The sequence below is a fragment of the Pseudophryne corroboree genome, chromosome 7, assembly GCF_028390025.1.
Source record: "Pseudophryne corroboree isolate aPseCor3 chromosome 7, aPseCor3.hap2, whole genome shotgun sequence".
NCBI classification, from domain to species: Eukaryota; Metazoa; Chordata; class Amphibia; order Anura; family Myobatrachidae; genus Pseudophryne; species Pseudophryne corroboree.
Window position 1 is genome coordinate 182,850,810 of NC_086450.1, and position 12,941 is coordinate 182,863,750.

General features: G+C 41.7%; 2 pseudogenes; one reads left to right on the forward strand and one right to left on the reverse strand.

Annotated features, from left to right (window-relative positions):
- Nucleotides 1-584: 584 nt before the first annotated feature.
- LOC134947034 (5S ribosomal RNA) lies at nucleotides 585-703 on the reverse strand (annotated as a pseudogene).
- Nucleotides 704-6,970: 6,267 nt separating this feature from the next.
- Nucleotides 6,971-7,089, forward strand: LOC134947225 (5S ribosomal RNA; annotated as a pseudogene).
- Nucleotides 7,090-12,941: the final 5,852 nt, after the last annotated feature.

Genomic DNA, 12,941 nt, shown 5'->3' on the forward strand with positions numbered 1-12,941 from the left:
AATGATTCTAAATAATTATAAACTAAAGGCAGTATATTTGCAAATGCTTATGATTGCGGACATCAGTATGGGAATGTTATTTGTGGACATTATTATAGGAATATTATTAAAGAATATAATGTAGAGGTCATATTTAATATATGATTTCAATGCCATACATTTAGTTAGTGCGGACTTCATTATAGAATTATTATTGCAGGCATCATTAAGGGAATTACTGTTGCTGACATCATGGGAACATTAGGATACTGGTCAATGTAGTAACACAAAGTGGATAATTCCACGGTTCATAAACATGAACAGATGATTAGGACCATGGTATACATTAAAAATAGGTTGATATACAATTTTTAGCATATGTGGAATTAAAAGGTGGAATTAAAAATATTGACAGACAAATAATGGTTTAGCGTGAGTGGAATTAAATTACTACTAGGGGGGTGGTTCATTAAAATATGTCTATGCATAAGTTAGACCCCTTGCGGGTATAGGGGTTAGTATATACAGTGAGATAGTGCACATAATGAAAGTGAAGAAGTAATATTGTGCGTACAATGTGACTCAGTGCCCCTATTCAAATTTGTTCTATACAGTACCTGATCTTCCCAGGTGGTCCCCCCTACTGGTACTGATCAGGCCCGACGCTGCTTGGCTTCCAAGATCGGACGTGTTTGGGCATTTCCAGCGTGGTTTGACTGTAGCGACGTTGTGCCTTCTAGGACATCACTCCAAAAATACATACATTTAAAACTGACCCATTCTGTGTATGGGTGTTCGCGAATATAGTGAAAATGTGTGGTAGTATAGTACTGACAGGGAATTGGAAGGGAGTGGGGAGGGGGGTTGGAGGGGTGTGGGGGGTGTTGTGGGGGTGGGGATGGATGCTGGGGGGGGGGGTTGGAGGGAACATTAAGAGGGGAATATCGGTTAAATGACAGGGCATTGAGCCAGATAATGATTTTAGTACTGTATCATAACAAGGGAGCGATCTCGTAGTTATCATTGAATCCTTTCGGTTGTAATGTCTGTAATTGGAATATCCAGTACATCTCTCGACGTGACAGTTTGTTGGCGAGATCCCCTCCTCTTTCTCCTAATTTCACCAGTTCAATAGCCTTAAAAGTCAAGGCTTCCGGATTTGAGTTATGCGTAGACATGAAATGTTTAGAGACAGCATGGTTCTCCACCTTATTCCTGATGTTTCTCACATGTTCCTGTATCCGCATCTTCAAAGGTCTTTTCGTTTTCCCAATGTATTGTTTACCGCAATCGCACTCCAGGAGGTATATAACCGATTGGGTGTTACAGTTCATGTAATCCTTGATCTTATATTCCTTTTTCTTTTCCATATCTGTAAAGGACTTCCTGTTGGGGTGTAAGTACCTGCAGACATTACAACGCCCACATTTGAAGGAACCTACACATTTAGGCCATGTCTGGTCCTTCTCTTGATTATTCCTTAGCATGCTCGGGGCTAGGAGATCCTTAAGATTCTGTGATTTCTTAAAAATTATTTCTGGGTGAGGAGGGAGAATTTCTTTAAGAATAGGATCCATGAGTAGAATCCTCCAGTGATTTCTGAGTGATTCCCGGATGGTTTTCTCGTGTTGGTTGAAAGTTGTTACAAATGCTGTAGATTCTTTTGGTTTTTCCCTTGTTTTGTATTCCAGCAGCTTTGGTCTTTCAACTTCATTCGTTCTAGTGATAGCTTCTCTCAGGATGGAATCCGGGTATTCCTTCTGTATGAATCTATCCTTATACATCTCAAGCTGTAGCTGACAGTCCTCCGGTTTGCTGCAATTTCTTTTAATTCTACTGAACTGAGAAAACGGGATGTTATTCTTCCAACTTTTAAGATGGTTGCTCTTATAGTGGAGATAACTGTTGGTATCTACCTGCTTAACAAAGTTGTTAGTTGTAAGTCTTCCGTTTTCTCCTGTGAGAACCAGATCCAAGAATTCAATGTGTTCTCTACTTGTATTGGATGTAAAGGCGAGATTCATTGTATTTGTGCTGATGTGTTTTAAAAACTGATTAAAACATTCCATATCACCATCCCAAATTATTAAAATATCATCAATGTACCTCCGATAAAAGATGATATTGCTGCTAAAAGCCTGATGGTCATGAATAAAACATTTTTCCCAACAACCCATAAAAAGATTTGCGAAACTTGGCGCGAAAATCGTGCCCATATCTGTGCCACATTGTTGTAGGTAAAACTGATCCAAAAATTTAAAATAGTTGTGATGGAGAATAAAATACATGATGTCACAAATAAAATCCCTGTGGTTATCTGTTATCGTACTGTCACCTTCCAGGTATTCTTTACAGGCTGTTACTCCCTTTTCATGTTCAATACATGTGTAAAGTGATTGAACATCTATTGTGACCCACATGTATGAGTCCTTCCATTCAATATCTTTAAGGAGATTTAATACCGATGTAGTATCTTTGAGGTATGACGGGAGATTCTTAACATATGGTTTTAAAAAGACATCAGCGTATTCTGATAGATTAGAGGTAAGTGAGTTTATGCCCGCCACTATTGGTCTTCCGGGTGGGTTATCCAAGCTTTTGTGAATTTTTGGTAGGAAATAAAATATGGGGGTCGTGGGGTCTGATTTCATTAAAAATTGGTATTCTTCTTTGGTAATGATGCCTGTTCTCAGACCATGTAGTAAAAGTGTCCGAAGTTCTTCAATATAGGCATCCTTGGGGTCCTCTGTCAGTTTTTTGTAGGAGACTCCATCCGATAGCAATCTTTCTGCTTCTGTGATGTATTTCTCCCGATCCATGACAACCAGCCCCCCCCCCCCCCCCCCCCCTTTATCAGCTTGTTTTGTAATGATCCCTTTATTCCTCTGTAACTTTTTCAGGGCCTCACTTTCTCTGTTGGTTATATTCTTTTCTTTTATCTCCTCTTGGTCCTTATCGCATAGGTCTTTCTTTACAAGTTCATAAAACATACTTATATTACTCCCTTTTGACTCCAAGGGGTAATATTTGGAGGTGGGTTTCAATCCTGATTTTGATCGGCTCTCATAGTTAGCTATAATGGCATCTTCTTTTTTTTAGAAAATGCCTTTTTAACGTCAGTTTTCTGACAAATATGTTGAGGTCGATAAATGTTTCGAACTTATTCAGGCCTCCTGTGGGTGCAAAAGAAAGTCCTTTGTCCAATAACGATATTTCTGGTTCAGTTAGGATGTGTTGGGATAGGTTAAAAATGCCTTTCATTCTTGGATCTGTTTTTATTAATGTATTGTTCTTTTTTTGTTTTCTCTCCTTCCTGCCTCCTCGGTATCCTCTTCTTCTGTATATCTTCATTTTAGGGGCGATGCATGTCGTATATCTTCTTTCACTGGGTATCTTAATGGGTTCTTCGGTCTTGCACCCGTTCTTTGTGATAAAAAATCCTTGTCGCTGTTGGAGCCTCTTCTCTGTAATGGTGTGAATCTATTTGACGTTTTTACGTTGTTGGTTGGGGTGTTTCTGGTTCTGTTCTGTGTGACGGTATTCCTTGTGGTCTCAGATTTCCACACACCTCCACCTGATTTCTGGTTAAATTGTCCATTCGGTCTAAACCTGCTCCAACTTTTCACTCTCCCTCTTTCATAATCATTCTTGTCCCTTAAGAATTTCTTTTCTTTCCCTTTTACCACCTCTTCCTCAATATGTGCCATTTTCTTATTTAACACCTTTTCATTGACTTTGTAATCCTCCTTGTCCTTGAACGGTTCCAGCTCTCTTTCCTTAGCTTTAATATCCGTCTCTATGGATGAGAGGGATTTTTTCTTTTCATCGACAAGGAGTTTCATCAAGTCTATAGAACAGGTGTGCAATATTTTGTCCCATTCTTCTATGAACGTCTCTTCCTGGTTACCAAATGTGGGCTGTTTCAGTAATCTTAAACCTCTAGGAACTCTATCCATTGATATGTAATGTTCAAGACCTTTTATATCCCACCATGTCTTGACCTCTTTAGTAAGAAGTCTTTCTATTCCCCAGAAAAGATCATCTAGATCACATGGTTGGGTAGGTTCGTTCACAATCAGGTTTTCGTTAAAGATTTTCTGACACCACACATTTCTTTTGCTGGTATGATCTATGTTCCTCAACATTTTGTCGGGATTACCCCTTCAATAGGCCGCAGTAAAAAATTAATAACAGAAATAAATATAAAAACAGATTGATACTGCGCCACATGTGATAAAAAACAAATATGTTGTATAATAGCTGGCTTATAAAACAATCCCCTATACTGTTATTGGGGTGTCAGCTGTGTCCCTCAAATAAATACAGGGGTGGTAATTCCCTGAAAATTAATGTAAAAAAGGAGAGGATGAGGGATATATAGCGACCAAGTTGTCAATAAAATGTTTGCCAGTTAAAATATTAAAAAGTATTTATTAAATGAATATAAAAGAAACACATAAAAAATGGGGACAACAATATATACACAACTGAACTAAAAGCACTTAAATGAATATACGCACTAAAAAAGGGTTATAAAATAGAATTTTTCCTTATCTTAGAATGAGGTAGGTATAGGAAACCCAACGCGTTTCGTCTGATGAAACTTCTTCAAGGGGTATGGACAGAATGAGACAGTACATGCTTTTATAGCCAGAGGAGATCAGTGGGAGGGCTATGACATCACATATAGTCATGTGATGCAATTAACTATTAAATACTATAAAGCTGTTTAAATGAAGGAAGCACTGCTGAAAATGTTATGCTGGACTTAATACAAGCAAAAATGAGTGGATGTATACTTAGAAAACACGATAAAACACATTGAAAAATGGCTCTGGAGTAATAATGCTGAACTTCCGCCCCACTTCCAGTGCTTATTGCGCATGCACCCGCAGCGGTTTCCTGTTCTTTTCCAGTCCCTATCGGATGGAGTCTCCTACAAAAAACTGACAGAGGACCCCAAGGATGCCTATATTGAAGAACTTCGGACAATTTTACTACATGGTCTGAGAACAGGCATTATTACCAAAGAAGAATACCAATTTTTAATGAAATCAGACCCCACGACCCCCATATTTTATTTCCTACCAAAAATTCACAAAAGCTTGGACAACCCGCCCGGAAGACCAATAGTGGCGGGCATAAACTCACTTACCTCTAATCTATCAGAATACGCTGATGTCTTTTTAAAACCATATGTTAAGAGCTCCCGTCATACCTCAAAGATACTACATCGGTATTAAATCTCCTTAAAGATATTGAATGGAAGGACTCATACATGTGGGTCACAATAGATATTCATTCATGTTACACATGTATTGAACATGAAAAGGGAGTAACAGCCTGTAAAGAATACCTGGAAGGTGACAGTACGATAACAGATAACCACAGGGATTTTATTTATGACATCATGTATTTTATTCTCCATCACAACTATTTTAAATTTCTGGATCAGTTTTACCTACAACAATGTGGCACCGCTATGGGCACGATTTCCGCGCCAAGTTTCGCGAATCTTTTTATGGGTTGTTGGGAAAAATGTTTTATTCATGACCATCAGGCTTTTAGCAGCAATATCTTTTATCAGAGGTACATTGATGATATTTTAATAATTTGGGATGGTGATATGGAATGTTTTAATCAGTTTTTAAAAAACATCAGCACAAATACAATGAATCTCGCCTTTACATCCAATACAAGTAGAGAACACATTGAATTCTTGGATCTGGTTCTCACAGGAGAAAATGGAAGACTTACAACTAAGAACTTTGTTAAGCAGGTAGATACCAACAGTTATCTCCACTATAAGAGCAACCATCTTAAAAGTTGGAAGAATAACATCCCGTTTTCTCAGTTCAGTAGAATTAAAAGAAATTGCAGCAAACCGGAGGACTGCCAGCTACAGCTTGAGATGTATAAGGATAGATTCAAACAGAAGGAATACCCGGATTCCATCCTGAGAGAAGCTATCACTAGAACGAATGAAGTTGAAAGACCAAAGCTGCTGGAATACAAAACAAGGGAAAAACCAAAAGAATCTACAGCATTTGTAACAACATTCAACTGACACGAGAAAACCATCCGGGAATCACTCAGAAATCACTGGAGGATTCTACTCATGGATCCTATTCTTAAAGAAATTCTCCCTCCTCGCCCAGAAATAATTTTTAAGAAATCACAGAATCTTAAGGATCTCCTAGCCCCGAGCATGCTAAGGAATAATCAAGAGAAGGACTAGACATGGCCTAAATGTGTAGGTTCCTTCAAATGTGGGCGTTGTAATGTCTGCAGGTACTTACACCCCAACAGGAAGTCCTTTACAGATATGGAAAAGAAAAAGGAATATAAGATCAAGGATTACATGAACTGTAACACCCAATCGGTTATATACCTCCTGGGGTGCGATTGCGGTAAACAATACATTGGGAAAACGAAAAGACCTTTGAAGATGCGGATACAGGAACATGTGAGAAACATCAGGAATAAGGTGGAGAACCATGCTGTCTCTAAACATTTCATGTCTACGCATAACTCAAATCCGGAAGCCGTGACTTTTAAGGCTATTGAACTGGTGAAATTAGGAGAAAGAGGAGGGGATCTCGCCAACAAACTGTCACGTCGAGAGATGTACTGGATATTCCAATTACAGACATTACAACCGAAAGGATTCAATGATAACTACGAGATCGCTCCCTTCTTATGATACGGTACTAAAATCATTATCTGGCTCAATGCCCTGTCATTTAACCGATATTCCCCTCTTAATGTTCCCTCCAACCCCCCCCCCCCCCCAGCATCCACCCCCCCCCAAACCCCACACCCCACCCACAACACCCCCCACACCCCTCCAACCCCCCTCCCCACTCCCTTCCAATTCCCTATCAGTACTATACTACCACACATTTTCACTATATTCGCGAACACCCATACACAGAATGGGTCCGTTTTAAATGTATGTATTTTTGGAGTGATGTCCTAGAAGGCACAACGTCGCTACAGTCAAACCACGCTGGAAATGCCCAAACACGTCCGATCTTGGAAGCCAAGCAGCGTCGGGTCTGATCAGTACCAGTAGGGGGGACCACCTGGGAAGATCAGGTACTGTATAGAACAAATTTGAATAGGGGCCTGAGAGGGGCCTGAGAGTGGAACATATTCCATACACATACGGACCCACTGAGTCACATTGTACGCACAATATTACTTCTTCACTTTCATTATGTGCACTATCTCACTGTATATACTAACCCCTATACCCGCAAGGGTCTAACTTATGCATAGACATGATATTTTAATGAACCACCCCCCTAGTAGTAATTTAATTCCACTCACGCTAAACCATTATTTGTCTGTCAATATTTTTAATTCCACCTTTTAATTCCACATATGCTAAAAATTGTATATCAACCTATTTTTAATGTATACTATGGTCCTAATCATCTGTTCATGTTTATGAACCGTGGAATTATCCACTTTGTGTTACTACATTGACCAGTATCCTAATATTCCCATGATGTCAGCAACAGTAATTCCCTTAATGATACCTGCAATAATAATTCTATAATGAAGTCCGCACTAACTAAATGTATGGCATTGAAATCATATATTAAATATGACCTCTACATTATATTCTTTAATAATATTCCTATAATAATGTCCACAAATAACATTCCCATACTGATGTCTGCAATCATAAGCATTTGCAAATATACTGCCTTTAGTTTATAATTATTTAGAATCATTTTTATTTATGCTCCTTTAAATAATATTAAAACTAGGTGCCTATAAAACTATGATATGCTCCTGATATTCTCACTCTCTCTTATTCTATGTTTTACCATCACCATGGATACCGGGATATCTGACATGTGTTATTGTCAGATGAACTACTGAAAAATGGCCGCCGCTACCTAGGAGATATATGGATACAAGCACACCCAAAATGGCTACTACTCTTGGGACTGAACTGAGTGTGGCTCCTTCCCCCTGTGAACTACAAACACTGATAATAAGGACTGGAAAAGAACAGGAAACCGCAGCGGGCGCATGCGCAATAAGCACCGGAAGTGGGGCGGAAGTGACGCGTCGGTCCGCAGCCGCCGGAAGTGTGGCGGAAGTTCAGCATTATTACTCCAGAGCCGTTTTTCAATGTGTTTTATCGTGTTTTCTAAGTATACATCCACTCGTTTTTGCTTGTATTAAGTCCAGCATAACATGTTCAGCAGTGCTTCCTTCATTTAAACAGCTTTATAGTATTTAATAGTTAATTGCATCACATGACTATATGTGATGTCATAGCCCTCCCACTGATCTCCTCTGGCTATAAAAGCATGTACTGTCTCATTCTGTCCATACCCCTTGAAGAAGTCTCATCAGACGAAACGCGTTGGGTGACCTATACCTACCTCATTCTAAGATAAGGAAAAATTCTATTTTATAACCCTTTTTTAGTGCGTATATTCATTTAAGTGCTTTTAGTTCAGTTGTGTATATATTGTTGTCCCCATTTTTTTATGTGTTTCTTTTATATTCATTTAATAAATACTTTTTAATATTTTAACTGGCAAACATATTTTATTGACAACTTGGTCGCTATATATCCCTCATCCTCTCCTTTTTTACATATATATGTATATATATATATATATATATATTTATATATATATATACATGGAGTACTGCTGTACTGCTGTCTGTGACTATCGGATGCTGCTGTGCTGTGTAATGTGGCCAACGGATGCTGCCATGCCGTGTAATGTGGCCGACGGATGCTGCCGTGCTGCGTAATGTGGCCGACGGAAGCTACCATGCTGTATAATGTGGCCGACGGACGCTACCGTGCTGTGTAATGTGGCCGGCGGATGCTGCCGTGCTGTGTAATGTGGCCGACGGATGCTACCGGGCTGTATAATGTGGCCGATGGACGCTACAGTGCTGTGTAACGTGGCCGACGGTCACTGCCGTGCTGTGTAATGTGACTGATGGACATTACAGTGCTGTATAATGTGACTGACCGAAGCTATCGCACTGTGTATTGCCACTAATGAATGCCACCACTCTGCGTAACGTGACTAATGGACGCCACCAGGCTGCATAAGGTGACTAATGGACACTACCATGCTGCGTAACGTGACTAATGCACGCTACCATGTGGTGGAATGTGACTAATGGGCGCTACCATACAGAGTGATGTGAGTAACAGACGCTACTGTGTGGTGTAGTGTGAGTAACGGGCACTACCATGCGGAGTTATGTGACTAATGGATACTCCATGAAGCCACACCCCTATTTTTTTATCCTTGTAACTAGCGTTGTGTGATTGATGCTGTTTCTTGCACACAGCGCTAAAATGTCTAGTTACGGCACTGGCGACATCCATAGCTGGTTTGGAGGGAACTCCACTGAGGTGTGTGCATAGACAGACAGTAATGGCCGCAGGCCCAGAGAGCACAGGGGGTTGTATCTGGTGACCACTGAACTTGTGGATGCTGGCACGGAAGCGTAGGACAGCATGAAGAGACTTGAGAATTCAACATTCACACAGAAAGTTAATCAACACAAGTGCAGCTGGTTAGCAACTCTCACTTCCCAGATAGAGAACTCAGCACTCAGGGAACTGGTGAGCTGTTTATCCCAGCCAGCAGGAAACACACAGGATACAGAACAGATGGCAGAGGTAAGTCACCAAATGATATGATTTTAGTCAGGATTGTGACATTACATATGCAATTAGTATTGCAAAGGACAGCTCTCCGAATAGGAGTTGTCCTTAGCGAACACAGCACTTCCGGGTTTAGGACCCAGAAGCCCTTCTGCACATGCAGGGGGTTTTGAGAGAGATCCGATTGGATCACTCGCAGGTGGCATTGCAAACAGGAGCCCCTAGGCTTCTATTTGGTAATGCCACTTAAAAATGACGTTACCTATCGGGTCCAAGCTCCAGAATGCATCTCATTCCAGGGCATGAAACATACAGGAATATGGTAAAAACTCAGAAAATTGGATTTTCAGAGTTTTTACCTCAGTTTTTGCTTTCTTACATCCAGTCCATAGTGACGGTGGGAGGGTGAACCAGATATGAGAAGTACACCAAGGTCACAAGTCCAATTCCCACCATGGCCCTAACTCTGTGGAGTTTGTAGATTCTCCCATGTTTGCGTGGGTTTCCTCTGGGTACTCCGGTTTCCTCCCACTGTCCAAAAATATACTGGTAGGTCAGTTGGCTCCTGACAGAAAAAAACTAACCCTAGTGTGCAAGTGTGTGCTTGTGACTAGATGGGCCAAGTGGTTCTTATCTGCTGTCAAAATTCTGTTATCCCTGATAAATCTGCCTAGCATCCGCTAAGACTCCACAAACTAACAATCCTATTGGACAGGAGAAAACCACCACTAACATTTTCAATCTTAAAGGCAAAACAACTCCAACACATTAAAGAGACAATACTCAGAGATGCAACTCATGGTTTAATCTTCTTCATGTTTATTTCAATTCAAAACCTGAGTGTACTTTGTTTTAATATGATTAGTCTAGCTACATAATTTATATTCAGATGTAATAGGAATAATAAGCAGTAAAAAATTGGTTTTATTGAAAGATGTAAAATAAATAATTTCAAAGCCTAATAACTTTGGATTGTTAATGTTAAAAAGCATTAAAACATGGTTGATCAAGGTTTCTAATAGATAGCAATGTCTTATAGTATTAATATAATAAAATTGTTTTTTAATTAAAACTGTAATGCAAAAAGAAAAAAAATTAAACCACAATGTTTTATTTATTTTTCCCCCAACCCTGAACCCAGGGGTTAAAGTGAGCTGGAACGGGGCGGAACTGCGTTCCGTCAGTTCCACTTGGAGACGGAATGCAGTTCCGCCTCATCCGGCTCACCTGACCCGGCGATGTGTCCCCGTCGCTGCAGGGAGATGACGGGCGCCCGCTGAGATTGTGTTACCAGCGGGCGCCCGTCTCCCTCACTACAGTGGTAGCCGGAGGCAGGAGCTCAGTACTGACCTCGGGCTTCCGGAGCTTTCACTGTGCGCTATGGGAGAGACGTCATGACGTCTCTCCCATAGTGCTGAGGAGCGGGCGCCCAGAGGACTGCAACGGCCGGACACGGAGCGGGGCTTGGTGAGTATGGTCTGTGTTTTGTCTGGTTTTTTTTTGTTTGTAGCTGCGCATCCACTGGGGGGCATTACTACTAAGGGGCATCTACTGAGGGCGTCACTACTGGGGGGGCATCTACTGGGGGTAAACTACTGGGGGGCATCACTACTGGGGGAGCATCTACTGGGGGCAAACTACTTGGGCAAGCTACAAGGGAGCAAACTACAAGGGGCAAGCTACAAGGGGCAAACTACAAGGAGGCAAGCTACTGGGGGCAAACTACAAGGGGGCAAGCTTCTGGGGGCAAACTACAAGGGGGCAAGCTTCTGGGGGCAAACTACAAGGGGGCAAACTACAGGAGGGCATTACTACTGGGGGCATAACTACAGGGGCATTACTACTGGGGGCATAACTACAGGGGCATTACTACTGGGGGCATAACTACAGGGGCATTACTACTGGGGGCGTAACTACAGGGGCATTACTACTGGGGGCGTAAATACAGGGGCATTACTACTGGGGGCGTAACTACAGGGGCATTACTTCTTGAAAGCAAACTACAGGGGGGCTAAACTACTGGGGGCATAACTACAGGGGCTAAACTACTGGGGGCTAAACTACATGAGGACTAAACTACAGGGGCATTACCACTGGGAGGCTAAACTAAAGGAGGGGTAAACTACTGGGGTCATAAATGCAGGGGCATTACCACTGGGGGCATAACTACTAGGGCATTACTACTGGGGGCATAACTACAGGGGCATTACTACTGGGGGCTAAACTACATGAGGACTAAACTACAGGGGCATTACCACTGGGAAGCTAAACTAAAGGAGGGGTAAACTACTGGGGTCATAACCGCAGGGGCTAAACGACTGGGGGCATTACTACAGGCAACATTACTACAGGGGAAATACTACACAGGGGCATTACCATTAAGGGCATTACTACTGGGTGCCATACTAATGAGGGCATTGTAAAGGGGGTACTTCATAAGGGGCATCACTCCTGGGGACATAAAGGGTACCACTATTGAGGGCATTGCATAAGGGACACCACTACTATGGGGTCTATATAAGGGACACTACCACTGTGGGCGCTACCAGTACAGTGGACATTGCATAAGGAGCACTACTACTGTGGGCATTGTATAAGAAGCGCTACTGCGGTGGGCATTATGTGTATTATGGGGTGCCCCTTTCTTTTTGAGACCACGCCCTTTTTTGCGGCACGAGCAATACCTTTATTGCATGTGCGCCGTAGGGAGGGGGGGTGAGTTCCACCACCTCTCTAGGACCACTTTAAGCACTGCCTGAACCAATGTAAAAGCTGGATGAAGCAGGCACTCTAGTTGCACAGAGAAAGTGTATAAGGGTTGATTTAATAACCTATGATTTTGGCATAACATTTTCACCCACAGCAACCAATCTGCAGTTAGCTTATATCTGTCTAGAACAACCTACAACAAAAGGTTTAGTGTCTGATTGATTCAATGTACGTAAATGGGCTCTCTTCTCGTACGTTGTGTATTAACAGAGAATTAACAAAACTGTATTATAAACTGGAAGGTAAACATCTTCTCACAAACTAGAGCCTGCATCAGTGGTGGACTAAAGAATGTCATCGGATGCAAGCAGACAATGTTTTTAGTCTGCGCATGCGTCAGAGCCGCACAGCATATGCATCCGGATGACTACCGTCAGGAGTCGCGGAGAGTATTTGGAAATAGAGAGAGGAAGTTTTGGAGGGTGTTTCTGGGAGGTAACAGGAGGGGGCTGGTGCAACAGATGGTGCAGTAATTAGCGCCGTAGCTTGTGAGCGGTAGGAAGCCCATTGGCTGCGGCAGTAGCATAAAGGG